This window comes from Brachyhypopomus gauderio, unplaced genomic scaffold (genome assembly GCF_052324685.1).
Source record: "Brachyhypopomus gauderio isolate BG-103 unplaced genomic scaffold, BGAUD_0.2 sc90, whole genome shotgun sequence".
Taxonomy (NCBI): domain Eukaryota; kingdom Metazoa; phylum Chordata; class Actinopteri; order Gymnotiformes; family Hypopomidae; genus Brachyhypopomus; species Brachyhypopomus gauderio.
In genome coordinates this window covers 257,427-281,155 of record NW_027506911.1, presented here as the reverse complement: position 1 = coordinate 281,155, position 23,729 = coordinate 257,427, and the positions used below count along the sequence as shown (strand labels likewise).

Here is a 23,729-nt window from a genome sequence, read left to right as displayed (position 1 = left end):
AGCAAGGAGTCAGTAAGAGAGCTTTGGAGAATGTGGGCATCGATCCCACTACCTCTCGCATGCAAAGCGAGCGCTCTACCACTTGAGCTAATCCCCCTCTCAAGAGTTTATTCTTTTGATTGGAGTTTTAAGGAAAGCTTACGGATCAGCTCAGCCCGACTAGGAAATAATACCGAATCCAGCATTGACCCACAAGGTTTTCTCATGTTGGCATCATGATAAACATTGCCAAATTAGGTCTTGCCGTACCTGTCCGTGAATTTCACTGTGCCGAAACCGTTACGCTGTGAAAGCATGTTGCAAGAACCTAAGGAAAGGTAACAGTCGTTGATAAAGTTTCGTTTGCATCTCGACGTGGTTTATCTGCAGCTTGCCGAAATAGCTCAGTTGGGAGAGCGTTAGACTGAAGATCTAAAGGTCCCTGGTTCGATCCCGGGTTTCGGCATGAACTCGACCTAGCTAGGCGGAAAGCCTCAGCTTTTGAATGACCTGTGCATTCTGTTGAAAAATTATAAACAGACATAAACTGTTTGATGTTTTGTTGTGAGATTTCACAGTGGGATTGTCAGAACTCGAGACTCTAGATGTTCAATTCATCTGCTGATAAAGCATTTGGAGAAGGAAATGTGTAGGTGTCAACTTGCATGTACGCGTTGTCCAAAAGCATAGGTGTACCACTTCACGACATGCTTAAGTTTTGACTGAATTGGACTTTCCTCTGCTTCCTTCGGCTTATGGACAGCCTTTGTCCAAAAGTAAAAAGAGATGTGGCAAAGATGTCAACTGTTTGCTGGAGGAATCCAAAGTGACCATGTTCTAAGAGACCTTTGAAGGTCATGAAATTATTCCCTTAAGACTAAAGCTGGCTGCTTCATGCTTATCGTAAGCAAGCAAGGAGTCAGTAAGAGAGCTTTGGAGAATGTGGGCATCGATCCCACTACCTCTCGCATGCAAAGCGAGCGCTCTACCACTTGAGCTAATCCCCCTCTCAAGAGTTTATTCTTTTGATTGGAGTTTTAAGGAAAGCTTACGGATCAGCTCAGCCCGACTAGGAAATAATACCGAATCCAGCATTGACCCACAAGGTTTTCTCATGTTGGCATCATGATAAACATTGCCAAATTAGGTCTTGCCGTACCTGTCCGTGAATTTCACTGTGCCGAAACCGTTACGCTGTGAAAGCATGTTGCAAGAACCTAAGGAAAGGTAACAGTCGTTGATAAAGTTTCGTTTGCATCTCGACGTGGTTTATCTGCAGCTTGCCGAAATAGCTCAGTTGGGCGAGCGTTAGACTGAAGATCTAAAGGTCCCTGGTTCGATCCCGGGTTTCGGCATGAACTCGACCTAGCTAGGCGGAAAGCCTCAGCTTTTGAATGACCTGTGCATTCTGTTGAAAAATTATAAACAGACATAAACTGTTTGATGTTTTGTTGTGAGATTTCACAGTGGGATTGTCAGAACTCGAGACTCTAGATGTTCAATTCATCTGCTGATAAAGCATTTGGAGAAGGAAATGTGTAGGTGTCAACTTGCATGTACGCGTTGTCCAAAAGCATAGGTGTACCACTTCACGACATGCTTAAGTTTTGACTGAATTGGACTTTCCTCTGCTTCCTTCGGCTTATGGACAGTCTTTGTCCAAAAGTAAAAAGAGATGTGGCAAAGATGTCAACTGTTTGCTGGAGGAATCCAAAGTGACCATGTTCTAAGAGACCTTTGAAGGTCATGAAATGATTCCCTTAAGACTAGAGCTGGCTGCTTCATGCTTATCGTAAGCAAGCAAGGAGTCAGTAAGAGAGCTTTGGAGAATGTGGGCATCGATCCCACTACCTGTCGCATGCAAAGCTAGCGCTCTACCACTTGAGCTGATCCCCCTCTCAAGAGTTTATCCTTTTGATTGGAGTTTTAAGGAAAGCTTACGGATCAGCTCAGCCCGACTAGGAAATATTACCGAATCCAGCATGGACCCACAAGGTTTTCTCATGTTGGCATCATGATAAACATTGCCAAATTAGGTCTTGCCATACCTGTCCGTGAATTTCACTGTGCCGAAACCGTTACGCTGTGAAAGCATGTTGCAAGAACCTAAGGAAAGGTAACAGTCGTTGATAAAGTTTCGTTTGCATCTCGACGTGGTTTATCTGCAGCTTGCCGAAATAGCTCAGTTGGGAGAGCGTTAGACTGAAGATCTAAAGGTCCCTGGTTCGATCCCGGGTTTCGGCATGAATTCGACCTAGCTAGGTGGAAAGCCTCAGCTTTTGAATGACCTGTGCATTCTGTTGAAAAATTATAAACAGACATAAACTGTTTGATGTTTTGTTGTGAGATTTCACAGTGGGATTGTCAGAACTCGAGACTCTAGATGTTCAATTCATCTGCTGATAAAGCATTTGGAGAAGGAAATGTGTAGGTGTCAACTTGCATGTACGCGTTGTCCAAAAGCATAGGTGTACCACTTCACGACATGCTTAAGTTTTGACTGAATTGGACTTTCCTCTGCTTCCTTCGGCTTATGGACAGCCTTTGTCCAAAAGTAAAAAGAGATGTGGCAAAGATGTCAACTGTTTGCTGGAGGAATCCAAAGTGACCATGTTCTAAGAGACCTTTGAAGGTCATGAAATTATTCCCTTAAGACTAAAGCTGGCTGCTTCATGCTTATCGTAAGCAAGCAAGGAGTCAGTAAGAGAGCTTTGGAGAATGTGGGCATCGATCCCACTACCTCTCGCATGCAAAGCGAGCGCTCTACCACTTGAGCTAATCCCCCTCTCGAGAGTTTATTCTTTTGATTGGAGTTTTAAGGAAAGCTTACGGATCAGCTCAGCCCGACTAGGAAATAATACCGAATCCAGCATTGACCCACAAGGTTTTCTCATGTTGGCATCATGATAAACATTGCCAAATTAGGTCTTGCCATACCTGTCCGTGAATTTCACTGTGCCGAAACCGTTACGCTGTGAAAGCATGTTGCAAGAACCTAAGGAAAGGTAACAGTCGTTGATAAAGTTTCGTTTGCATCTCGACATGGTTTATCTGCAGCTTGCCGGAATAGCTCAGTTGGGAGAGCGTTAGACTGAAGATCTAAAGGTCCCTGGTTCGATCCCGGGTTTCGGCATGAACTCGACCTAGCTAGGCGGAAAGCCTCAGCTTTTGAATGACCTGTGCATTCTGTTGAAAAATTATAAACAGACATAAACTGTTTGATGTTTTGTTGTGAGATTTCACAGTGGGATTGTCAGAACTCGAGACTCTAGATGTTCAATTCATCTGCTGATAAAGCATTTGGAGAAGGAAATGTGTAGGTGTCAACTTGCATGTACGCGTTGTCCAAAAGCATAGGTGTACCACTTCACGACATGCTTAAGTTTTGACTGAATTGGACTTTCCTCTGCTTCCTTCGGCTTATGGACAGTCTTTGTCCAAAAGTAAAAAGAGATGTGGCAAAGATGTCAACTGTTTGCTGGAGGAATCCAAAGTGACCATGTTCTAAGAGACCTTTGAAGGTCATGAAATTATTCCCTTAAGACTAGAGCTGGCTGCTTCATGCTTATCGTAAGCAAGCAAGGAGTCAGTAAGAGAGCTTTGGAGAATGTGGGCATCGATCCCACTACCTCTCGCATGCAAAGCTAGCGCTCTACCACTTGAGCTAATCCCCCTCTCAAGAGTTTATCCTTTTGATTGGAGTTTTAAGGAAAGCTTACGGATCAGCTCAGCCCGACTAGGAAATATTACCGAATCCAGCATGGACCCACAAGGTTTTCTCATGTTGGCATCATGATAAACATTGCCAAATTAGGTCTTGCCATACCTGTCCGTGAATTTCACTGTGCCGAAACCGTTACGCTGTGAAAGCATGTTGCAAGAACCTAAGGAAAGGTAACAGTCGTTGATAAAGTTTCGTTTGCATCTCGACGTGGTTTATCTGCAGCTTGCCGAAATAGCTCAGTTGGGAGAGCGTTAGACTGAAGATCTAAAGGTCCCTGGTTCGATCCCGGGTTTCGGCATGAATTCGACCTAGCTAGGTGGAAAGCCTCAGCTTTTGAATGACCTGTGCATTCTGTTGAAAAATTATAAACAGACATAAACTGTTTGATGTTTTGTTGTGAGATTTCACAGTGGGATTGTCAGAACTCGAGACTCTAGATGTTCAATTCATCTGCTGATAAAGCATTTGGAGAAGGAAATGTGTAGGTGTCAACTTGCATGTACGCGTTGTCCAAAAGCATAGGTGTACCACTTCACGACATGCTTAAGTTTTGACTGAATTGGACTTTCCTCTGCTTCCTTCGGCTTATGGACAGCCTTTGTCCAAAAGTAAAAAGAGATGTGGCAAAGATGTCAACTGTTTGCTGGAGGAATCCAAAGTGACCATGTTCTAAGAGACCTTTGAAGGTCATGAAATTATTCCCTTAAGACTAGAGCTGGCTGCTTCATGCTTATCGTAAGCAAGCAAGGAGTCAGTAAGAGAGCTTTGGAGAATGTGGGCATCGATCCCACTACCTCTCGCATGCAAAGCGAGCGCTCTACCACTTGAGCTAATCCCCCTCTCAAGAGTTTATTCTTTTGATTGGAGTTTTAAGGAAAGCTTACGGATCAGCTCAGCCCGACTAGGAAATAATACCGAATCCAGCATTGACCCACAAGGTTTTCTCATGTTGGCATCATGATAAACATTGCCAAATTAGGTCTTGCCGTACCTGTCCGTGAATTTCACTGTGCCGAAACCGTTACGCTGTGAAAGCATGTTGCAAGAACCTAAGGAAAGGTAACAGTCGTTGATAAAGTTTCGTTTGCATCTCGACGTGGTTTATCTGCAGCTTGCCGAAATAGCTCAGTTGGGCGAGCGTTAGACTGAAGATCTAAAGGTCCCTGGTTCGATCCCGGGTTTCGGCATGAACTCGACCTAGCTAGGCGGAAAGCCTCAGCTTTTGAATGACCTGTGCATTCTGTTGAAAAATTATAAACAGACATAAACTGTTTGATGTTTTGTTGTGAGATTTCACAGTGGGATTGTCAGAACTCGAGACTCTAGATGTTCAATTCATCTGCTGATAAAGCATTTGGAGAAGGAAATGTGTAGGTGTCAACTTGCATGTACGCGTTGTCCAAAAGCATAGGTGTACCACTTCACGACATGCTTAAGTTTTGACTGAATTGGACTTTCCTCTGCTTCCTTCGGCTTATGGACAGTCTTTGTCCAAAAGTAAAAAGAGATGTGGCAAAGATCTCAACTGTTTGCTGGAGGAATCCAAAGTGACCATGTTCTAAGAGACCTTTGAAGGTCATGAAATGATTCCCTTAAGACTAGAGCTGGCTGCTTCATGCTTATCGTAAGCAAGCAAGGAGTCAGTAAGAGAGCTTTGGAGAATGTGGGCATCGATCCCACTACCTGTCGCATGCAAAGCTAGCGCTCTACCACTTGAGCTGATCCCCCTCTCAAGAGTTTATCCTTTTGATTGGAGTTTTAAGGAAAGCTTACGGATCAGCTCAGCCCGACTAGGAAATATTACCGAATCCAGCATGGACCCACAAGGTTTTCTCATGTTGGCATCATGATAAACATTGCCAAATTAGGTCTTGCCATACCTGTCCGTGAATTTCACTGTGCCGAAACCGTTACGCTGTGAAAGCATGTTGCAAGAACCTAAGGAAAGGTAACAGTCGTTGATAAAGTTTCGTTTGCATCTCGACGTGGTTTATCTGCAGCTTGCCGAAATAGCTCAGTTGGGAGAGCGTTAGACTGAAGATCTAAAGGTCCCTGGTTCGATCCCGGGTTTCGGCATGAATTCGACCTAGCTAGGTGGAAAGCCTCAGCTTTTGAATGACCTGTGCATTCTGTTGAAAAATTATAAACAGACATAAACTGTTTGATGTTTTGTTGTGAGATTTCACAGTGGGATTGTCAGAACTCGAGACTCTAGATGTTCAATTCATCTGCTGATAAAGCATTTGGAGAAGGAAATGTGTAGGTGTCAACTTGCATGTACGCGTTGTCCAAAAGCATAGGTGTACCACTTCACGACATGCTTAAGTTTTGACTGAATTGGACTTTCCTCTGCTTCCTTCGGCTTATGGACAGCCTTTGTCCAAAAGTAAAAAGAGATGTGGCAAAGATGTCAACTGTTTGCTGGAGGAATCCAAAGTGACCATGTTCTAAGAGACCTTTGAAGGTCATGAAATTATTCCCTTAAGACTAAAGCTGGCTGCTTCATGCTTATCGTAAGCAAGCAAGGAGTCAGTAAGAGAGCTTTGGAGAATGTGGGCATCGATCCCACTACCTCTCGCATGCAAAGCGAGCGCTCTACCACTTGAGCTAATCCCCCTCTCAAGAGTTTATTCTTTTGATTGGAGTTTTAAGGAAAGCTTACGGATCAGCTCAGCCCGACTAGGAAATAATACCGAATCCAGCATTGACCCACAAGGTTTTCTCATGTTGGCATCATGATAAACATTGCCAAATTAGGTCTTGCCATACCTGTCCGTGAATTTCACTGTGCCGAAACCGTTACGCTGTGAAAGCATGTTGCAAGAACCTAAGGAAAGGTAACAGTCGTTGATAAAGTTTCGTTTGCATCTCGACATGGTTTATCTGCAGCTTGCCGGAATAGCTCAGTTGGGAGAGCGTTAGACTGAAGATCTAAAGGTCCCTGGTTCGATCCCGGGTTTCGGCATGAACTCGACCTAGCTAGGCGGAAAGCCTCAGCTTTTGAATGACCTGTGCATTCTGTTGAAAAATTATAAACAGACATAAACTGTTTGATGTTTTGTTGTGAGATTTCACAGTGGGATTGTCAGAACTCGAGACTCTAGATGTTCAATTCATCTGCTGATAAAGCATTTGGAGAAGGAAATGTGTAGGTGTCAACTTGCATGTACGCGTTGTCCAAAAGCATAGGTGTACCACTTCACGACATGCTTAAGTTTTGACTGAATTGGACTTTCCTCTGCTTCCTTCGGCTTATGGACAGTCTTTGTCCAAAAGTAAAAAGAGATGTGGCAAAGATGTCAACTGTTTGCTGGAGGAATCCAAAGTGACCATGTTCTAAGAGACCTTTGAAGGTCATGAAATTATTCCCTTAAGACTAGAGCTGGCTGCTTCATGCTTATCGTAAGCAAGCAAGGAGTCAGTAAGAGAGCTTTGGAGAATGTGGGCATCGATCCCACTACCTCTCGCATGCAAAGCTAGCGCTCTACCACTTGAGCTAATCCCCCTCTCAAGAGTTTATCCTTTTGATTGGAGTTTTAAGGAAAGCTTACGGATCAGCTCAGCCCGACTAGGAAATATTACCGAATCCAGCATGGACCCACAAGGTTTTCTCATGTTGGCATCATGATAAACATTGCCAAATTAGGTCTTGCCATACCTGTCCGTGAATTTCACTGTGCCGAAACCGTTACGCTGTGAAAGCATGTTGCAAGAACCTAAGGAAAGGTAACAGTCGTTGATAAAGTTTCGTTTGCATCTCGACGTGGTTTATCTGCAGCTTGCCGAAATAGCTCAGTTGGGAGAGCGTTAGACTGAAGATCTAAAGGTCCCTGGTTCGATCCCGGGTTTCGGCATGAATTCGACCTAGCTAGGTGGAAAGCCTCAGCTTTTGAATGACCTGTGCATTCTGTTGAAAAATTATAAACAGACATAAACTGTTTGATGTTTTGTTGTGAGATTTCACAGTGGGATTGTCAGAACTCGAGACTCTAGATGTTCAATTCATCTGCTGATAAAGCATTTGGAGAAGGAAATGTGTAGGTGTCAACTTGCATGTACGCGTTGTCCAAAAGCATAGGTGTACCACTTCACGACATGCTTAAGTTTTGACTGAATTGGACTTTCCTCTGCTTCCTTCGGCTTATGGACAGCCTTTGTCCAAAAGTAAAAAGAGATGTGGCAAAGATGTCAACTGTTTGCTGGAGGAATCCAAAGTGACCATGTTCTAAGAGACCTTTGAAGGTCATGAAATTATTCCCTTAAGACTAGAGCTGGCTGCTTCATGCTTATCGTAAGCAAGCAAGGAGTCAGTAAGAGAGCTTTGGAGAATGTGGGCATCGATCCCACTACCTCTCGCATGCAAAGCTAGCGCTCTACCACTTGAGCTAATCCCCCTCTCAAGAGTTTATCCTTTTGATTGGAGTTTTAAGGAAAGCTTACGGATCAGCTCAGCCCGACTAGGAAATAATACCGAATCCAGCATTGACCCACAAGGTTTTCTCATGTTGGCATCATGATAAACATTGCCAAATTAGGTCTTGCCATACCTGTCCGTGAATTTCACTGTGCCGAAACCGTTACGCTGTGAAAGCATGTTGCAAGAACCTAAGGAAAGGTAACAGTCGTTGATAAAGTTTCGTTTGCATCTCGACGTGGTTTATCTGCAGCTTGCCGAAATAGCTCAGTTGGGAGAGCGTTAGACTGAAGATCTAAAAGTCCCTGGTTCGATCCCGGGTTTCGGCATGAACTCGACCTAGCTAGGCGGAAAGCCTCAGCTTTTGAATGACCTGTGCATTCTGTTGAAAAATTATAAACAGACATAAACTGTTTGATGTTTTGTTGTGAGATTTCACAGTGGGATTGTCAGAACTCGAGACTCTAGATGTTCAATTCATCTGCTGATAAAGCATTTGGAGAAGGAAATGTGTAGGTGTCAACTTGCATGTACGCGTTGTCCAAAAGCATAGGTGTACCACTTCACGACATGCTTAAGTTTTGACTGAATTGGACTTTCCTCTGCTTCCTTCGGCTTATGGACAGCCTTTGTCCAAAAGTAAAAAGAGATGTGGCAAAGATGTCAACTGTTTGCTGGAGGAATCCAAAGTGACCATGTTCTAAGAGACCTTTGAAGGTCATGAAATTATTCCCTTAAGACTAAAGCTGGCTGCTTCATGCTTATCGTAAGCAAGCAAGGAGTCAGTAAGAGAGCTTTGGAGAATGTGGGCATCGATCCCACTACCTCTCGCATGCAAAGCGAGCGCTCTACCACTTGAGCTAATCCCCCTCTCAAGAGTTTATTCTTTTGATTGGAGTTTTAAGGAAAGCTTACGGATCAGCTCAGCCCGACTAGGAAATAATACCGAATCCAGCATTGACCCACAAGGTTTTCTCATGTTGGCATCATGATAAACATTGCCAAATTAGGTCTTGCCATACCTGTCCGTGAATTTCACTGTGCCGAAACCGTTACGCTGTGAAAGCATGTTGCAAGAACCTAAGGAAAGGTAACAGTCGTTGATAAATTTTCGTTTGCATCTCGACGTGGTTTATCTGCAGCTTGCCGAAATAGCTCAGTTGGGAGAGCGTTAGACTGAAGATCTAAAGGTCCCTGGTTCGATCCCGGGTTTCGGCATGAACTCGACCTAGCTAGGCGGAAAGCCTCAGCTTTTGAATGACCTGTGCATTCTGTTGAAAAATTATAAACAGACATAAACTGTTTGATGTTTTGTTGTGAGATTTCACAGTGGGATTGTCAGAACTCGAGACTCTAGATGTTCAATTCATCTGCTGATAAAGCATTTGGAGAAGGAAATGTGTAGGTGTCAACTTGCATGTACGCGTTGTCCAAAAGCATAGGTGTACCACTTCACGACATGCTTAAGTTTTGACTGAATTGGACTTTCCTCTGCTTCCTTCGGCTTATGGACAGTCTTTGTCCAAAAGTAAAAAGAGATGTGGCAAAGATGTCAACTGTTTGCTGGAGGAATCCAAAGTGACCATGTTCTAAGAGACCTTTGAAGGTCATGAAATGATTCCCTTAAGACTAGAGCTGGCTGCTTCATGCTTATCGTAAGCAAGCAAGGAGTCAGTAAGAGAGCTTTGGAGAATGTGGGCATCGATCCCACTACCTCTCGCATGCAAAGCTAGCGCTCTACCACTTGAGCTAATCCCCCTCTCAAGAGTTTATCCTTTTGATTGGAGTTTTAAGGAAAGCTTACGGATCAGCTCAGCCCGACTAGGAAATATTACCGAATCCAGCATGGACCCACAAGGTTTTCTCATGTTGGCATCATGATAAACATTGCCAAATTAGGTCTTGCCATACCTGTCCGTGAATTTCACTGTGCCGAAACCGTTACGCTGTGAAAGCATGTTGCAAGAACCTAAGGAAAGGTAACAGTCGTTGATAAAGTTTCGTTTGCATCTCGACGTGGTTTATCTGCAGCTTGCCGAAATAGCTCAGTTGGGAGAGCGTTAGACTGAAGATCTAAAGGTCCCTGGTTCGATCCCGGGTTTCGGCATGAATTCGACCTAGCTAGGTGGAAAGCCTCAGCTTTTGAATGACCTGTGCATTCTGTTGAAAAATTATAAACAGACATAAACTGTTTGATGTTTTGTTGTGAGATTTCACAGTGGGATTGTCAGAACTCGAGACTCTAGATGTTCAATTCATCTGCTGATAAAGCATTTGGAGAAGGAAATGTGTAGGTGTCAACTTGCATGTACGCGTTGTCCAAAAGCATAGGTGTACCACTTCACGACATGCTTAAGTTTTGACTGAATTGGACTTTCCTCTGCTTCCTTCGGCTTATGGACAGCCTTTGTCCAAAAGTAAAAAGAGATGTGGCAAAGATGTCAACTGTTTGCTGGAGGAATCCAAAGTGACCATGTTCTAAGAGACCTTTGAAGGTCATGAAATTATTCCCTTAAGACTAAAGCTGGCTGCTTCATGCTTATCGTAAGTAAGCAAGGAGTCAGTAAGAGAGCTTTGGAGAATGTGGGCATCGATCCCACTACCTCTCGCATGCAAAGCGAGCGCTCTACCACTTGAGCTAATCCCCCTCTCAAGAGTTTATTCTTTTGATTGGAGTTTTAAGGAAAGCTTACGGATCAGCTCAGCCCGACTAGGAAATAATACCGAATCCAGCATTGGCCCACAAGGTTTTCTCATGTTGGCATCATGATAAACATTGCCAAATTAGGTCTTGCCATACCTGTCCGTGAATTTCACTGTGCCGAAACCGTTACGCTGTGAAAGCATGTTGCAAGAACCTAAGGAAAGGTAACAGTCGTTGATAAATTTTCGTTTGCATCTCGACGTGGTTTATCTGCAGCTTGCCGAAATAGCTCAGTTGGGAGAGCGTTAGACTGAAGATCTAAAGGTCCCTTGTTCGATCCCGGGTTTCGGCATGAACTCGACCTAGCTAGGCGGAAAGCCTCAGCTTTTGAATGACCTGTGCATTCTGTTGAAAAATTATAAACAGACATAAACTGTTTGATGTTTTGTTGTGAGATTTCACAGTGGGATTGTCAGAACTCGAGACTCTAGATGTTCAATTCATCTGCTGATAAAGCATTTGGAGAAGGAAATGTGTAGGTGTCAACTTGCATGTACGCGTTGTCCAAAAGCATAGGTGTACCACTTCACGACATGCTTAAGTTTTGACTGAATTGGACTTTCCTCTGCTTCCTTCGGCTTATGGACAGCCTTTGTCCAAAAGTAAAAAGAGATGTGGCAAAGATGTCAACTGTTTGCTGGAGGAATCCAAAGTGACCATGTTCTAAGAGACCTTTGAAGGTCATGAAATTATTCCCTTAAGACTAAAGCTGGCTGCTTCATGCTTATCGTAAGCAAGCAAGGAGTCAGTAAGAGAGCTTTGGAGAATGTGGGCATCGATCCCACTACCTCTCGCATGCAAAGCGAGCGCTCTACCACTTGAGCTAATCCCCCTCTCAAGAGTTTATTCTTTTGATTGGAGTTTTAAGGAAAGCTTACGGATCAGCTCAGCCCGACTAGGAAATAATACCGAATCCAGCATTGACCCACAAGGTTTTCTCATGTTGGCATCATGATAAACATTGCCAAATTAGGTCTTGCCGTACCTGTCCGTGAATTTCACTGTGCCGAAACCGTTACGCTGTGAAAGCATGTTGCAAGAACCTAAGGAAAGGTAACAGTCGTTGATAAAGTTTCGTTTGCATCTCGACGTGGTTTATCTGCAGCTTGCCGAAATAGCTCAGTTGGGAGAGCGTTAGACTGAAGATCTAAAGGTCCCTGGTTCGATCCCGGGTTTCGGCATGAACTCGACCTAGCTAGGCGGAAAGCCTCAGCTTTTGAATGACCTGTGCATTCTGTTGAAAAATTATAAACAGACATAAACTGTTTGATGTTTTGTTGTGAGATTTCACAGTGGGATTGTCAGAACTCGAGACTCTAGATGTTCAATTCATCTGCTGATAAAGCATTTGGAGAAGGAAATGTGTAGGTGTCAACTTGCATGTACGCGTTGTCCAAAAGCATAGGTGTACCACTTCACGACATGCTTAAGTTTTGACTGAATTGGACTTTCCTCTGCTTCCTTCGGCTTATGGACAGCCTTTGTCCAAAAGTAAAAAGAGATGTGGCAAAGATGTCAACTGTTTGCTGGAGGAATCCAAAGTGACCATGTTCTAAGAGACCTTTGAAGGTCATGAAATTATTCCCTTAAGACTAAAGCTGGCTGCTTCATGCTTATCGTAAGCAAGCAAGGAGTCAGTAAGAGAGCTTTGGAGAATGTGGGCATCGATCCCACTACCTCTCGCATGCAAAGCGAGTGCTCTACCACTTGAGCTAATCCCCCTCTCAAGAGTTTATTCTTTTGATTGGAGTTTTAAGGAAAGCTTACGGATCAGCTCAGCCCGACTAGGAAATAATACCGAATCCAGCATTGACCCACAAGGTTTTCTCATGTTGGCATCATGATAAACATTGCCAAATTAGGTCTTGCCGTACCTGTCCGTGAATTTCACTGTGCCGAAACCGTTACGCTGTGAAAGCATGTTGCAAGAACCTAAGGAAAGGTAACAGTCGTTGATAAAGTTTCGTTTGCATCTCGACGTGGTTTATCTGCAGCTTGCCGAAATAGCTCAGTTGGGAGAGCGTTAGACTGAAGATCTAAAGGTCCCTGGTTCGATCCCGGGTTTCGGCATGAACTCGACCTAGCTAGGCGGAAAGCCTCAGCTTTTGAATGACCTGTGCATTCTGTTGAAAAATTATAAACAGACATAAACTGTTTGATGTTTTGTTGTGAGATTTCACAGTGGGATTGTCAGAACTCGAGACTCTAGATGTTCAATTCATCTGCTGATAAAGCATTTGGAGAAGGAAATGTGTAGGTGTCAACTTGCATGTACGCGTTGTCCAAAAGCATAGGTGTACCACTTCACGACATGCTTAAGTTTTGACTGAATTGGACTTTCCTCTGCTTCCTTCGGCTTATGGACAGTCTTTGTCCAAAAGTAAAAAGAGATGTGGCAAAGATGTCAACTGTTTGCTGGAGGAATCCAAAGTGACCATGTTCTAAGAGACCTTTGAAGGTCATAAAATGATTCCCTTAAGACTAGAGCTGGCTGCTTCATGCTTATCGTAAGCAAGCAAGGAGTCAGTAAGAGAGCTTTGGAGAATGTGGGCATCGATCCCACTACCTCTCGCATGCAAAGCTAGCGCTCTACCACTTGAGCTAATCCCCCTCTCAAGAGTTTATCCTTTTGATTGGAGTTTTAAGGAAAGCTTACGGATCAGCTCAGCCCGACTAGGAAATATTACCGAATCCAGCATGGACCCACAAGGTTTTCTCATGTTGGCATCATGATAAACATTGCCAAATTAGGTCTTGCCATACCTGTCCGTGAATTTCACTGTGCCGAAACCGTTACGCTGTGAAAGCATGTTGCAAGAACCTAAGGAAAGGTAACAGTCGTTGATAAAGTTTCGTTTGCATCTCGACGTGGTTTATCTGCAGCTTGCCGAAATAGCTCAGTTGGGAGAGCGTTAGACTGAAGATCTAAAGGTCCCTGGTTCGATCCCGGGTTTCGGCATGAATTCGACCTAGCTAGGTGGAAAGCCTCAGCTTTTGAATGACCTGTGCATTCTGTTGAAAAATTATAAACAGACATAAACTGTTTGATGTTTTGTTGTGAGATTTCACAGTGGGATTGTCAGAACTCGAGACTCTAGATGTTCAATTCATCTGCTGATAAAGCATTTGGAGAAGGAAATGTGTAGGTGTCAACTTGCATGTACGCGTTGTCCAAAAGCATAGGTGTACCACTTCACGACATGCTTAAGTTTTGACTGAATTGGACTTTCCTCTGCTTCCTTCGGCTTATGGACAGTCTTTGTCCAAAAGTAAAAAGAGATGTGGCAAAGATGTCAACTGTTTGCTGGAGGAATCCAAAGTGACCATGTTCTAAGAGACCTTTGAAGGTCATGAAATGATTCCCTTAAGACTAGAGCTGGCTGCTTCATGCTTATCGTAAGCAAGCAAGGAGTCAGTAAGAGAGCTTTGGAGAATGTGGGCATCGATCCCACTACCTCTCGCATGCAAAGCTAGCGCTCTACCACTTGAGCTAATCCCCCTCTCAAGAGTTTATCCTTTTGATTGGAGTTTTAAGGAAAGCTTACGGATCAGCTCAGCCCGACTAGGAAATATTACCGAATCCAGCATGGACCCACAAGGTTTTCTCATGTTGGCATCATGATAAACATTGCCAAATTAGGTCTTGCCATACCTGTCCGTGAATTTCACTGTGCCGAAACCGTTACGCTGTGAAAGCATGTTGCAAGAACCTAAGGAAAGGTAACAGTCGTTGATAAAGTTTCGTTTGCATCTCGACGTGGTTTATCTGCAGCTTGCCGAAATAGCTCAGTTGGGAGAGCGTTAGACTGAAGATCTAAAGGTCCCTGGTTCGATCCCGGGTTTCGGCATGAATTCGACCTAGCTAGGTGGAAAGCCTCAGCTTTTGAATGACCTGTGCATTCTGTTGAAAAATTATAAACAGACATAAACTGTTTGATGTTTTGTTGTGAGATTTCACAGTGGGATTGTCAGAACTCGAGACTCTAGATGTTCAATTCATCTGCTGATAAAGCATTTGGAGAAGGAAATGTGTAGGTGTCAACTTGCATGTACGCGTTGTCCAAAAGCATAGGTGTACCACTTCACGACATGCTTAAGTTTTGACTGAATTGGACTTTCCTCTGCTTCCTTCGGCTTATGGACAGCCTTTGTCCAAAAGTAAAAAGAGATGTGGCAAAGATGTCAACTGTTTGCTGGAGGAATCCAAAGTGACCATGTTCTAAGAGACCTTTGAAGGTCATGAAATTATTCCCTTAAGACTAAAGCTGGCTGCTTCATGCTTATCGTAAGCAAGCAAGGAGTCAGTAAGAGAGCTTTGGAGAATGTGGGCATCGATCCCACTACCTCTCGCATGCAAAGCAAGCGCTCTACCACTTGAGCTAATCCCCCTCTCAAGAGTTTTTTCTTTTGATTGGAGTTTTAAGGAAAGCTTACGGATCAGCTCAGCCCGACTAGGAAATAATACCGAATCCAGCATTGACCCACAAGGTTTTCTCATGTTGGCATCATGATAAACATTGCCAAATTAGGTCTTGCCATACCTGTCCGTGAATTTCACTGTGCCGAAACCGTTACGCTGTGAAAGCATGTTGCAAGAACCTAAGGAAAGGTAACAGTCGTTGATAAATTTTCGTTTGCATCTCGACGTGGTTTATCTGCAGCTTGCCGAAATAGCTCAGTTGGGAGAGCGTTAGACTGAAGATCTAAAGGTCCCTTGTTCGATCCCGGGTTTCGGCATGAACTCGACCTAGCTAGGCGGAAAGCCTCAGCTTTTGAATGACCTGTGCATTCTGTTGAAAAATTATAAACAGACATAAACTGTTTGATGTTTTGTTGTGAGATTTCACAGTGGGATTGTCAGAACTCGAGACTCTAGATGTTCAATTCATCTGCTGATAAAGCATTTGGAGAAGGAAATGTGTAGGTGTCAACTTGCATGTACGCGTTGTCCAAAAGCATAGGTGTACCACTTCACGACATGCTTAAGTTTTGACTGAATTGGACTTTCCTCTGCTTCCTTCGGCTTATGGACAGCCTTTGTCCAAAAGTAAAAAGAGATGTGGCAAAGATGTCAACTGTTTGCTGGAGGAATCCAAAGTGACCATGTTCTAAGAGACCTTTGAAGGTCATGAAATTATTCCCTTAAGACTAAAGCTGGCTGCTTCATGCTTATCGTAAGCAAGCAAGGAGTCAGTAAGAGAGCTTTGGAGAATGTGGGCATCGATCCCACTACCTCTCGCATGCAAAGCGAGCGCTCTACCACTTGAGCTAATCCCCCTCTCAAGAGTTTATTCTTTTGATTGGAGTTTTAAGGAAAGCTTACGGATCAGCTCAGCCCGACTAGGAAATAATACCGAATCCAGCATTGACCCACAAGGTTTTCTCATGTTGGCATCATGATAAACATTGCCAAATTAGGTCTTGCCGTACCTGTCCGTGAATTTCACTGTGCCGAAACCGTTACGCTGTGAAAGCATGTTGCAAGAACCTAAGGAAAGGTAACAGTCGTTGATAAAGTTTCGTTTGCATCTCGACGTGGTTTATCTGCAGCTTGCCGAAATAGCTCAGTTGGGAGAGCGTTAGACTGAAGATCTAAAGGTCCCTGGTTCGATCCCGGGTTTCGGCATGAACTCGACCTAGCTAGGCGGAAAGCCTCAGCTTTTGAATGACCTGTGCATTCTGTTGAAAAATTATAAACAGACATAAACTGTTTGATGTTTTGTTGTGAGATTTCACAGTGGGATTGTCAGAACTCGAGACTCTAGATGTTCAATTCATCTGCTGATAAAGCATTTGGAGAAGGAAATGTGTAGGTGTCAACTTGCATGTACGCGTTGTCCAAAAGCATAGGTGTACCACTTCACGACATGCTTAAGTTTTGACTGAATTGGACTTTCCTCTGCTTCCTTCGGCTTATGGACAGTCTTTGTCCAAAAGTAAAAAGAGATGTGGCAAAGATGTCAACTGTTTGCTGGAGGAATCCAAAGTGACCATGTTCTAAGAGACCTTTGAAGGTCATGAAATTATTCCCTTAAGACTAGAGCTGGCTGCTTCATGCTTATCGTAAGCAAGCAAGGAGTCAGTAAGAGAGCTTTGGAGAATGTGGGCATCGATCCCACTACCTCTCGCATGCAAAGCTAGCGCTCTACCACTTGAGCTAATCCCCCTCTCAAGAGTTTATCCTTTTGATTGGAGTTTTAAGGAAAGCTTACGGATCAGCTCAGCCCGACTAGGAAATATTACCGAATCCAGCATGGACCCACAAGGTTTTCTCATGTTGGCATCATGATAAACATTGCCAAATTAGGTCTTGCCATACCTGTCCGTGAATTTCACTGTGCCGAAACCGTTACGCTGTGAAAGCATGTTGCAAGAACCTAAGGAAAGGTAACAGTCGTTGATAAAGTTTCGTTTGCATCTCGACGTGGTTTATCTGCAGCTTGCCGAAATAGCTCAGTTGGGAGAGCGTTAGACTGAAGATCTAAAGGTCCCTGGTTCGATCCCGGGTTTCGGCATGAATTCGACCTAGCTAGGTGGAAAGCCTCAGCTTTTGAATGACCTGTGCATTCTGTTGAAAAATTATAAACAGACATAAACTGTTTGATGTTTTGTTGTGAGATTTCACAGTGGGATTGTCAGAACTCGAGACTCTAGATGTTCAATTCATCTGCTGATAAAGCATTTGGAGAAGGAAATGTGTAGGTGTCAACTTGCATGTACGCGTTGTCCAAAAGCATAGGTGTACCACTTCACGACATGCTTAAGTTTTGACTGAATTGGACTTTCCTCTGCTTCCTTCGGCTTATGGACAGCCTTTGTCCAAAAGTAAAAAGAGATGTGGCAAAGATGTCAACTGTTTGCTGGAGGAATCCAAAGTGACCATGTTCTAAGAGACCTTTGAAGGTCATGAAATTATTCCCTTAAGACTAAAGCTGGCTGCTTCATGCTTATCGTAAGCAAGCAAGGAGTCAGTAAGAGAGCTTTGGAGAATGTGGGCATCGATCCCACTACCTCTCGCATGCAAAGCGAGCGCTCTACCACTTGAGCTAATCCCCCTCTCAAGAGTTTATTCTTTTGATTGGAGTTTTAAGGAAAGCTTACGGATCAGCTCAGCCCGACTAGGAAATAATACCGAATCCAGCATTGACCCACAAGGTTTTCTCATGTTGGCATCATGATAAACATTGCCAAATTAGGTCTTGCCATACCTGTCCGTGAATTTCACTGTGCCGAAACCGTTACGCTGTGAAAGCATGTTGCAAGAACCTAAGGAAAGGTAACAGTCGTTGATAAATTTTCGTTTGCATCTCGACGTGGTTTATCTGCAGCTTGCCGAAATAGCTCAGTTGGGAGAGCGTTAGACTGAAGATCTAAAGGTCCCTGGTTCGATCCCGGGTTTCGGCATGAACTCGACCTAGCTAGGCGGAAAGCCTCAGCTTTTGAATGACCTGTGCATTCTGTTGAAAAATTATAAACAGACATAAACTGTTTGATGTTTTGTTGTGAGATTTCACAGTGGGATTGTCAGAACTCGAGACTCTAGATGTTCAATTCATCTGCTGATAAAGCATTTGGAGAAGGAAATGTGTAGGTGTCAACTTGCATGTACGTGTTGTCCAAAAGCATAGGTGTACCACTTCACGACATGCTTAAGTTTTGACTGAATTGGACTTTCCTCTGCTTCCTTCGGCTTATGGACAGTCTTTGTCCAAAAGTAAAAAGAGATGTGGCAAAGATGTCAACTGTTTGCTGGAGGAATCCAAAGTGACCATGTTCTAAGAGACCTTTGAAGGTCATGAAATTATTCCCTTAAGACTAGAGCTGGCTGCTTCATGCTTATCGTAAGCAAGCAAGGAGTCAGTAAGAGAGCTTTGGAGAATGTGGGCATCGATCCCACTACCTCTCGCATGCAAAGCTAGCGCTCTACCACTTGAGCTAATCCCCCTCTCAAGAGTTTATCCTTTTGATTGGAGTTTTAAGGAAAGCTTACGGATCAGCTCAGCCCGACTAGGAAATATTACCGAATCCAGCATGGACCCACAAGGTTTTCTCATGTTGGCATCATGATAAACATTGCCAAATTAGGTCTTGCCATACCTGTCCGTGAATTTCACTGTGCCGAAACCGTTACGCTGTGAAAGCATGTTGCAAGAACCTAAGGAAAGGTAACAGTCGTTGATAAAGTTTCGTTTGCATCTCGACGTGGTTTATCTGCAGCTTGCCGAAATAGCTCAGTTGGGAGAGCGTTAGACTGAAGATCTAAAGGTCCCTGGTTCGATCCCGGGTTTCGGCATGAATTCGACCTAGCTAGGTGGAAAGCCTCAGCTTTTGAATGACCTGTGCATTCTGTTGAAAAATTATAAACAGACATAAACTGTTTGATGTTTTGTTGTGAGATTTCACAGTGGGATTGTCAGAACTCGAGACTCTAGATGTTCAATTCATCTGCTGATAAAGCATTTGGAGAAGGAAATGTGTAGGTGTCAACTTGCATGTACGCGTTGTCCAAAAGCATAGGTGTACCACTTCACGACATGCTTAAGTTTTGACTGAATTGGACTTTCCTCTGCTTCCTTCGGCTTATGGACAGCCTTTGTCCAAAAGTAAAAAGAGATGTGGCAAAGATGTCAACTGTTTGCTGGAGGAATCCAAAGTGACCATGTTCTAAGAGACCTTTGAAGGTCATGAAATTATTCCCTTAAGACTAAAGCTGGCTGCTTCATGCTTATCGTAAGCAAGCAAGGAGTCAGTAAGAGAGCTTTGGAGAATGTGGGCATCGATCCCACTACCTCTCGCATGCAAAGCGAGCGCTCTACCACTTGAGCTAATCCCCCTCTCAAGAGTTTATTCTTTTGATTGGAGTTTTAAGGAAAGCTTACGGATCAGCTCAGCCCGACTAGGAAATAATACAGAATCCAGCATTGACCCACAAGGTTTTCTCATGTTGGCATCATGATAAACATTGCCAAATTAGGTCTTGCCATACCTGTCCGTGAATTTCACTGTGCCGAAACCGTTACGCTGTGAAAGCATGTTGCAAGAACCTAAGGAAAGGTAACAGTCGTTGATAAATTTTCGTTTGCATCTCGACGTGGTTTATCTGCAGCTTGCCGAAATAGCTCAGTTGGGAGAGCGTTAGACTGAAGATCTAAAGGTCCCTTGTTCGATCCCGGGTTTCGGCATGAACTCGACCTAGCTAGGCGGATATCCTCAGCTTTTGAATGACCTGTGCATTCTGTTGAAAAATTATAAACAGACATAAACTGTTTGATGTTTTGTTGTGAGATTTCACAGTGGGATTGTCAGAACTCGAGACTCTAGATGTTCAATTCATCTGCTGATAAAGCATTTGGAGAAGGAAATGTGTAGGTGTCAACTTGCATGTACGCGTTGTCCAAAAGCATAGGTGTACCACTTCACGACATGCTTAAGTTTTGACTGAATTGGACTTTCCTCTGCTTCCTTCGGCTTATGGACAGCCTTTGTCCAAAAGTAAAAAGAGATGTGGCAAAGATGTCAACTGTTTGCTGGAGGAATCCAAAGTGACCATGTTCTAAGAGACCTTTGAAGGTCATGAAATTATTCCCTTAAGACTAAAGCTGGCTGCTTCATGCTTATCGTAAGCAAGCAAGGAGTCAGTAAGAGAGCTTTGGAGAATGTGGGCATCGATCCCACTACCTCTCGCATGCAAAGCGAGCGCTCTACCACTTGAGCTAATCCCCCTCTCAAGAGTTTATTCTTTTGATTGGAGTTTTAAGGAAAGCTTACGGATCAGCTCAGCCCGACTAGGAAATAATACCGAATCCAGCATTGACCCACAAGGTTTTCTCATGTTGGCATCATGATAAACATTGCCAAATTAGGTCTTGCCGTACCTGTCCGTGAATTTCACTGTGCCGAAACCGTTACGCTGTGAAAGCATGTTGCAAGAACCTAAGGAAAGGTAACAGTCGTTGATAAAGTTTCGTTTGCATCTCGACGTGGTTTATCTGCAGCTTGCCGAAATAGCTCAGTTGGGAGAGCGTTAGACTGAAGATCTAAAGGTCCCTGGTTCGATCCCGGGTTTCGGCATGAACTCGACCTAGCTAGGCGGAAAGCCTCAGCTTTTGAATGACCTGTGCATTCTGTTGAAAAATTATAAACAGACATAAACTGTTTGATGTTTTGTTGTGAGATTTCACAGTGGGATTGTCAGAACTCGAGACTCTAGATGTTCAATTCATCTGCTGATAAAGCATTTGGAGAAGGAAATGTGTAGGTGTCAACTTGCATGTACGCGTTGTCCAAAAGCATAGGTGTACCACTTCACGACATGCTTAAGTTTTGACTGAATTGGACTTTCCTCTGCTTCCTTCGGCTTATGGACAGTCTTTGTCCAAAAGTAAAAAGAGATGTGGCAAAGATGTCAACTGTTTGCTGGAGGAATCCAAAGTGACCATGTTCTAAGAGACCTTTGAAGGTCATGAAATTATTCCCTTAAGACTAGAGCTGGCTGCTTCATGCTTATCGTAAGCAAGCAAGGAGTCAGTAAGAGAGCTTTGGAGAATGTGGGCATCGATCCCACTACCTCTCGCATGCAAAGCTAGCGCTCTACCACTTGAGCTAATCCCCCTCTCAAGAGTTTATCCTTTTGATTGGAGTTTTAAGGAAAGCTTACGGATCAGCTCAGCCCGACTAGGAAATATTACCGAATCCAGCATGGACCCACAAGGTTTTCTCATGTTGGCATCATGATAAACATTGCCAAATTAGGTCTTGCCATACCTGTCCGTGAATTTCACTGTGCCGAAACCGTTACGCTGTGAAAGCATGTTGCAAGAACCTAAGGAAAGGTAACAGTCGTTGATAAAGTTTCGTTTGCATCTCGACGTGGTTTATCTGCAGCTTGCCGAAATAGCTCAGTTGGGAGAGCGTTAGACTGAAGATCTAAAGGTCCCTGGTTCGATCCCGGGTTTCGGCATGAATTCGACCTAGCTAGGTGGAAAGCCTCAGCTTTTGAATGACCTGTGCATTCTGTTGAAAAATTATAAACAGACATAAACTGTTTGATGTTTTGTTGTGAGATTTCACAGTGGGATTGTCAGAACTCGAGACTCTAGATGTTCAATTCATCTGCTGATAAAGCATTTGGAGAAGGAAATGTGTAGGTGTCAACTTGCATGTACGCGTTGTCCAAAAGCATAGGTGTACCACTTCACGACATGCTTAAGTTTTGACTGAATTGGACTTTCCTCTGCTTCCTTCGGCTTATGGACAGCCTTTGTCCAAAAGTAAAAAGAGATGTGGCAAAGATGTCAACTGTTTGCTGGAGGAATCCAAAGTGACCATGTTCTAAGAGACCTTTGAAGGTCATGAAATTATTCCCTTAGAACTAGAGCTGGCTGCTTCATGCTTATCGTAAGCAAGCAAGGAGTCAGTAAGAGAGCTTTGGAGAATGTGGGCATCGATCCCACTACCTCTCGCATGCAAAGCTAGCGCTCTACCACTTGAGCTAATCCCCCTCTCAAGGGTTTATCCTTTTGATTGGAGTTTTAAGGAAAGCTTACGGATCAGCTCAGCCCGACTAGGAAATAATACCGAATCCAGCATTGACCCACAAGGTTTTCTCATGTTGGCATCATGATAAACATTGCCAAATTAGGTCTTGCCATACCTGTCCGTGAATTTCACTGTGCCGAAACCGTTACGCTGTGAAAGCATGTTGCAAGAACCTAAGGAAAGGTAACAGTCGTTGATAAAGTTTCGTTTGCATCTCGACGTGGTTTATCTGCAGCTTGCCGAAATAGCTCAGTTGGGAGAGCGTTAGACTGAAGATCTAAAGGTCCCTGGTTCGATCCTGGGTTTCGGCATGAATTCGACCTAGCTAGGTGGAAAGCCTCAGCTTTTGAATGACCTGTGCATTCTGTTGAAAAATTATAAACAGACATAAACTGTTTGATGTTTTGTTGTGAGATTTCACAGTGGGATTGTCAGAACTCGAGACTCTAGATCTTCAATTCATCTGCTGATAAAGCATTTGGAGAAGGAAATGTGTAGGTGTCAACTTGCATGTACGCGTTGTCCAAAAGCATAGGTGTACCACTTCACGACATGCTTAAGTTTTGACTGAATTGGACTTTCCTCTGCTTCCTTCGGCTTATGGACAGCCTTTGTCCAAAAGTAAAAAGAGATGTGGCAAAGATGTCAACTGTTTGCTGGAGGAATCCAAAGTGACCATGTTCTAAGAGACCTTTGAAGGTCATGAAATTATTCCCTTAAGACTAGAGCTGGCTGCTTCATGCTTATCGTAAGCAAGCAAGGAGTCAGTAAGAGAGCTTTGGAGAATGTGGGCATCGATCCCACTACCTCTCGCATGCAAAGCTAGCGCTCTACCACTTGAGCTAATCCCCCTCTCAAGAGTTTATCCTTTTGATTGGAGTTTTAAGGAAAGCTTACGGATCAGCTCAGCCCGACTAGGAAATAATACCGAATCCAGCATTGACCCACAAGGTTTTCTCATGTTGGCATCATGATAAACATTGCCAAATTAGGTCTTGCCATACCTGTCCGTGAATTTCACTGTGCCGAAACCGTTACGCTGTGAAAGCATGTTGCAAGAACCTAAGGAAAGGTAACAGTCGTTGATAAAGTTTCGTTTGCATCTCGACGTGGTTTATCTGCAGCTTGCCGAAATAGCTCAGTTGGGAGAGCGTTAGACTGAAGATCTAAAGGTCCCTGGTTCGATCCCGGGTTTCGGCATGAACTCGACCTAGCTAGGCGGAAAGCCTCAGCTTTTGAATGACCTGTGCATTCTGTTGAAAAATTATAAACAGACATAAACTGTTTGATGTTTTGTTGTGAGATTTCACAGTGGGATTGTCAGAACTCGAGACTCTAGATGTTCAATTCATCTGCTGATAAAGCATTTG

The 23,729-nt window shown here is 43.7% G+C and overlaps 39 non-coding genes across 39 annotated transcripts; 27 read left to right on the top strand and 12 right to left on the bottom strand.

Annotated features, from left to right (window-relative positions):
* Nucleotides 1-24: 24 nt before the first annotated feature.
* trnaa-ugc (transfer RNA alanine (anticodon UGC)) lies at nucleotides 25-97 on the bottom strand. The gene has a single exon. It is a non-coding gene; the product is annotated as a tRNA-Ala (tRNA).
* A 275-nt stretch (nucleotides 98-372) lies between these two features.
* On the top strand, nucleotides 373-445 carry trnaf-gaa (transfer RNA phenylalanine (anticodon GAA)). The gene has a single exon. It is a non-coding gene; the product is annotated as a tRNA-Phe (tRNA).
* A 468-nt stretch (nucleotides 446-913) lies between these two features.
* trnaa-ugc (transfer RNA alanine (anticodon UGC)) lies at nucleotides 914-986 on the bottom strand. Its single transcript has one exon. It is a non-coding gene; the product is annotated as a tRNA-Ala (tRNA).
* A 275-nt stretch (nucleotides 987-1,261) lies between these two features.
* On the top strand, nucleotides 1,262-1,334 carry trnaf-gaa (transfer RNA phenylalanine (anticodon GAA)). The gene has a single exon. It is a non-coding gene; the product is annotated as a tRNA-Phe (tRNA).
* Nucleotides 1,335-2,150: 816 nt separating this feature from the next.
* trnaf-gaa (transfer RNA phenylalanine (anticodon GAA)) lies at nucleotides 2,151-2,223 on the top strand. Its single transcript has one exon. It is a non-coding gene; the product is annotated as a tRNA-Phe (tRNA).
* A 468-nt stretch (nucleotides 2,224-2,691) lies between these two features.
* Nucleotides 2,692-2,764, bottom strand: trnaa-ugc (transfer RNA alanine (anticodon UGC)). Its single transcript has one exon. It is a non-coding gene; the product is annotated as a tRNA-Ala (tRNA).
* A 275-nt stretch (nucleotides 2,765-3,039) lies between these two features.
* Nucleotides 3,040-3,112, top strand: trnaf-gaa (transfer RNA phenylalanine (anticodon GAA)). Its single transcript has one exon. It is a non-coding gene; the product is annotated as a tRNA-Phe (tRNA).
* Nucleotides 3,113-3,928: 816 nt separating this feature from the next.
* Nucleotides 3,929-4,001, top strand: trnaf-gaa (transfer RNA phenylalanine (anticodon GAA)). Its single transcript has one exon. It is a non-coding gene; the product is annotated as a tRNA-Phe (tRNA).
* Nucleotides 4,002-4,469: 468 nt separating this feature from the next.
* trnaa-ugc (transfer RNA alanine (anticodon UGC)) lies at nucleotides 4,470-4,542 on the bottom strand. Its single transcript has one exon. It is a non-coding gene; the product is annotated as a tRNA-Ala (tRNA).
* A 275-nt stretch (nucleotides 4,543-4,817) lies between these two features.
* On the top strand, nucleotides 4,818-4,890 carry trnaf-gaa (transfer RNA phenylalanine (anticodon GAA)). The gene has a single exon. It is a non-coding gene; the product is annotated as a tRNA-Phe (tRNA).
* An 816-nt stretch (nucleotides 4,891-5,706) lies between these two features.
* Nucleotides 5,707-5,779, top strand: trnaf-gaa (transfer RNA phenylalanine (anticodon GAA)). The gene has a single exon. It is a non-coding gene; the product is annotated as a tRNA-Phe (tRNA).
* A 468-nt stretch (nucleotides 5,780-6,247) lies between these two features.
* trnaa-ugc (transfer RNA alanine (anticodon UGC)) lies at nucleotides 6,248-6,320 on the bottom strand. Its single transcript has one exon. It is a non-coding gene; the product is annotated as a tRNA-Ala (tRNA).
* Nucleotides 6,321-6,595: 275 nt separating this feature from the next.
* trnaf-gaa (transfer RNA phenylalanine (anticodon GAA)) lies at nucleotides 6,596-6,668 on the top strand. Its single transcript has one exon. It is a non-coding gene; the product is annotated as a tRNA-Phe (tRNA).
* Nucleotides 6,669-7,484: 816 nt separating this feature from the next.
* trnaf-gaa (transfer RNA phenylalanine (anticodon GAA)) lies at nucleotides 7,485-7,557 on the top strand. Its single transcript has one exon. It is a non-coding gene; the product is annotated as a tRNA-Phe (tRNA).
* Nucleotides 7,558-8,373: 816 nt separating this feature from the next.
* Nucleotides 8,374-8,446, top strand: trnaf-gaa (transfer RNA phenylalanine (anticodon GAA)). Its single transcript has one exon. It is a non-coding gene; the product is annotated as a tRNA-Phe (tRNA).
* A 468-nt stretch (nucleotides 8,447-8,914) lies between these two features.
* Nucleotides 8,915-8,987, bottom strand: trnaa-ugc (transfer RNA alanine (anticodon UGC)). The gene has a single exon. It is a non-coding gene; the product is annotated as a tRNA-Ala (tRNA).
* Nucleotides 8,988-9,262: 275 nt separating this feature from the next.
* Nucleotides 9,263-9,335, top strand: trnaf-gaa (transfer RNA phenylalanine (anticodon GAA)). The gene has a single exon. It is a non-coding gene; the product is annotated as a tRNA-Phe (tRNA).
* An 816-nt stretch (nucleotides 9,336-10,151) lies between these two features.
* trnaf-gaa (transfer RNA phenylalanine (anticodon GAA)) lies at nucleotides 10,152-10,224 on the top strand. Its single transcript has one exon. It is a non-coding gene; the product is annotated as a tRNA-Phe (tRNA).
* A 468-nt stretch (nucleotides 10,225-10,692) lies between these two features.
* On the bottom strand, nucleotides 10,693-10,765 carry trnaa-ugc (transfer RNA alanine (anticodon UGC)). Its single transcript has one exon. It is a non-coding gene; the product is annotated as a tRNA-Ala (tRNA).
* A 275-nt stretch (nucleotides 10,766-11,040) lies between these two features.
* trnaf-gaa (transfer RNA phenylalanine (anticodon GAA)) lies at nucleotides 11,041-11,113 on the top strand. Its single transcript has one exon. It is a non-coding gene; the product is annotated as a tRNA-Phe (tRNA).
* A 468-nt stretch (nucleotides 11,114-11,581) lies between these two features.
* Nucleotides 11,582-11,654, bottom strand: trnaa-ugc (transfer RNA alanine (anticodon UGC)). The gene has a single exon. It is a non-coding gene; the product is annotated as a tRNA-Ala (tRNA).
* Nucleotides 11,655-11,929: 275 nt separating this feature from the next.
* trnaf-gaa (transfer RNA phenylalanine (anticodon GAA)) lies at nucleotides 11,930-12,002 on the top strand. Its single transcript has one exon. It is a non-coding gene; the product is annotated as a tRNA-Phe (tRNA).
* An 816-nt stretch (nucleotides 12,003-12,818) lies between these two features.
* trnaf-gaa (transfer RNA phenylalanine (anticodon GAA)) lies at nucleotides 12,819-12,891 on the top strand. The gene has a single exon. It is a non-coding gene; the product is annotated as a tRNA-Phe (tRNA).
* An 816-nt stretch (nucleotides 12,892-13,707) lies between these two features.
* On the top strand, nucleotides 13,708-13,780 carry trnaf-gaa (transfer RNA phenylalanine (anticodon GAA)). Its single transcript has one exon. It is a non-coding gene; the product is annotated as a tRNA-Phe (tRNA).
* Nucleotides 13,781-14,596: 816 nt separating this feature from the next.
* trnaf-gaa (transfer RNA phenylalanine (anticodon GAA)) lies at nucleotides 14,597-14,669 on the top strand. Its single transcript has one exon. It is a non-coding gene; the product is annotated as a tRNA-Phe (tRNA).
* An 816-nt stretch (nucleotides 14,670-15,485) lies between these two features.
* Nucleotides 15,486-15,558, top strand: trnaf-gaa (transfer RNA phenylalanine (anticodon GAA)). The gene has a single exon. It is a non-coding gene; the product is annotated as a tRNA-Phe (tRNA).
* Nucleotides 15,559-16,026: 468 nt separating this feature from the next.
* trnaa-ugc (transfer RNA alanine (anticodon UGC)) lies at nucleotides 16,027-16,099 on the bottom strand. Its single transcript has one exon. It is a non-coding gene; the product is annotated as a tRNA-Ala (tRNA).
* Nucleotides 16,100-16,374: 275 nt separating this feature from the next.
* Nucleotides 16,375-16,447, top strand: trnaf-gaa (transfer RNA phenylalanine (anticodon GAA)). Its single transcript has one exon. It is a non-coding gene; the product is annotated as a tRNA-Phe (tRNA).
* Nucleotides 16,448-17,263: 816 nt separating this feature from the next.
* Nucleotides 17,264-17,336, top strand: trnaf-gaa (transfer RNA phenylalanine (anticodon GAA)). Its single transcript has one exon. It is a non-coding gene; the product is annotated as a tRNA-Phe (tRNA).
* A 468-nt stretch (nucleotides 17,337-17,804) lies between these two features.
* trnaa-ugc (transfer RNA alanine (anticodon UGC)) lies at nucleotides 17,805-17,877 on the bottom strand. Its single transcript has one exon. It is a non-coding gene; the product is annotated as a tRNA-Ala (tRNA).
* Nucleotides 17,878-18,152: 275 nt separating this feature from the next.
* Nucleotides 18,153-18,225, top strand: trnaf-gaa (transfer RNA phenylalanine (anticodon GAA)). Its single transcript has one exon. It is a non-coding gene; the product is annotated as a tRNA-Phe (tRNA).
* Nucleotides 18,226-19,041: 816 nt separating this feature from the next.
* Nucleotides 19,042-19,114, top strand: trnaf-gaa (transfer RNA phenylalanine (anticodon GAA)). Its single transcript has one exon. It is a non-coding gene; the product is annotated as a tRNA-Phe (tRNA).
* Nucleotides 19,115-19,582: 468 nt separating this feature from the next.
* Nucleotides 19,583-19,655, bottom strand: trnaa-ugc (transfer RNA alanine (anticodon UGC)). Its single transcript has one exon. It is a non-coding gene; the product is annotated as a tRNA-Ala (tRNA).
* A 275-nt stretch (nucleotides 19,656-19,930) lies between these two features.
* On the top strand, nucleotides 19,931-20,003 carry trnaf-gaa (transfer RNA phenylalanine (anticodon GAA)). Its single transcript has one exon. It is a non-coding gene; the product is annotated as a tRNA-Phe (tRNA).
* A 468-nt stretch (nucleotides 20,004-20,471) lies between these two features.
* On the bottom strand, nucleotides 20,472-20,544 carry trnaa-ugc (transfer RNA alanine (anticodon UGC)). The gene has a single exon. It is a non-coding gene; the product is annotated as a tRNA-Ala (tRNA).
* Nucleotides 20,545-20,819: 275 nt separating this feature from the next.
* Nucleotides 20,820-20,892, top strand: trnaf-gaa (transfer RNA phenylalanine (anticodon GAA)). Its single transcript has one exon. It is a non-coding gene; the product is annotated as a tRNA-Phe (tRNA).
* An 816-nt stretch (nucleotides 20,893-21,708) lies between these two features.
* trnaf-gaa (transfer RNA phenylalanine (anticodon GAA)) lies at nucleotides 21,709-21,781 on the top strand. Its single transcript has one exon. It is a non-coding gene; the product is annotated as a tRNA-Phe (tRNA).
* An 816-nt stretch (nucleotides 21,782-22,597) lies between these two features.
* trnaf-gaa (transfer RNA phenylalanine (anticodon GAA)) lies at nucleotides 22,598-22,670 on the top strand. Its single transcript has one exon. It is a non-coding gene; the product is annotated as a tRNA-Phe (tRNA).
* An 816-nt stretch (nucleotides 22,671-23,486) lies between these two features.
* trnaf-gaa (transfer RNA phenylalanine (anticodon GAA)) lies at nucleotides 23,487-23,559 on the top strand. The gene has a single exon. It is a non-coding gene; the product is annotated as a tRNA-Phe (tRNA).
* The last annotated feature ends 170 nt before the right edge of the window (nucleotides 23,560-23,729 follow it).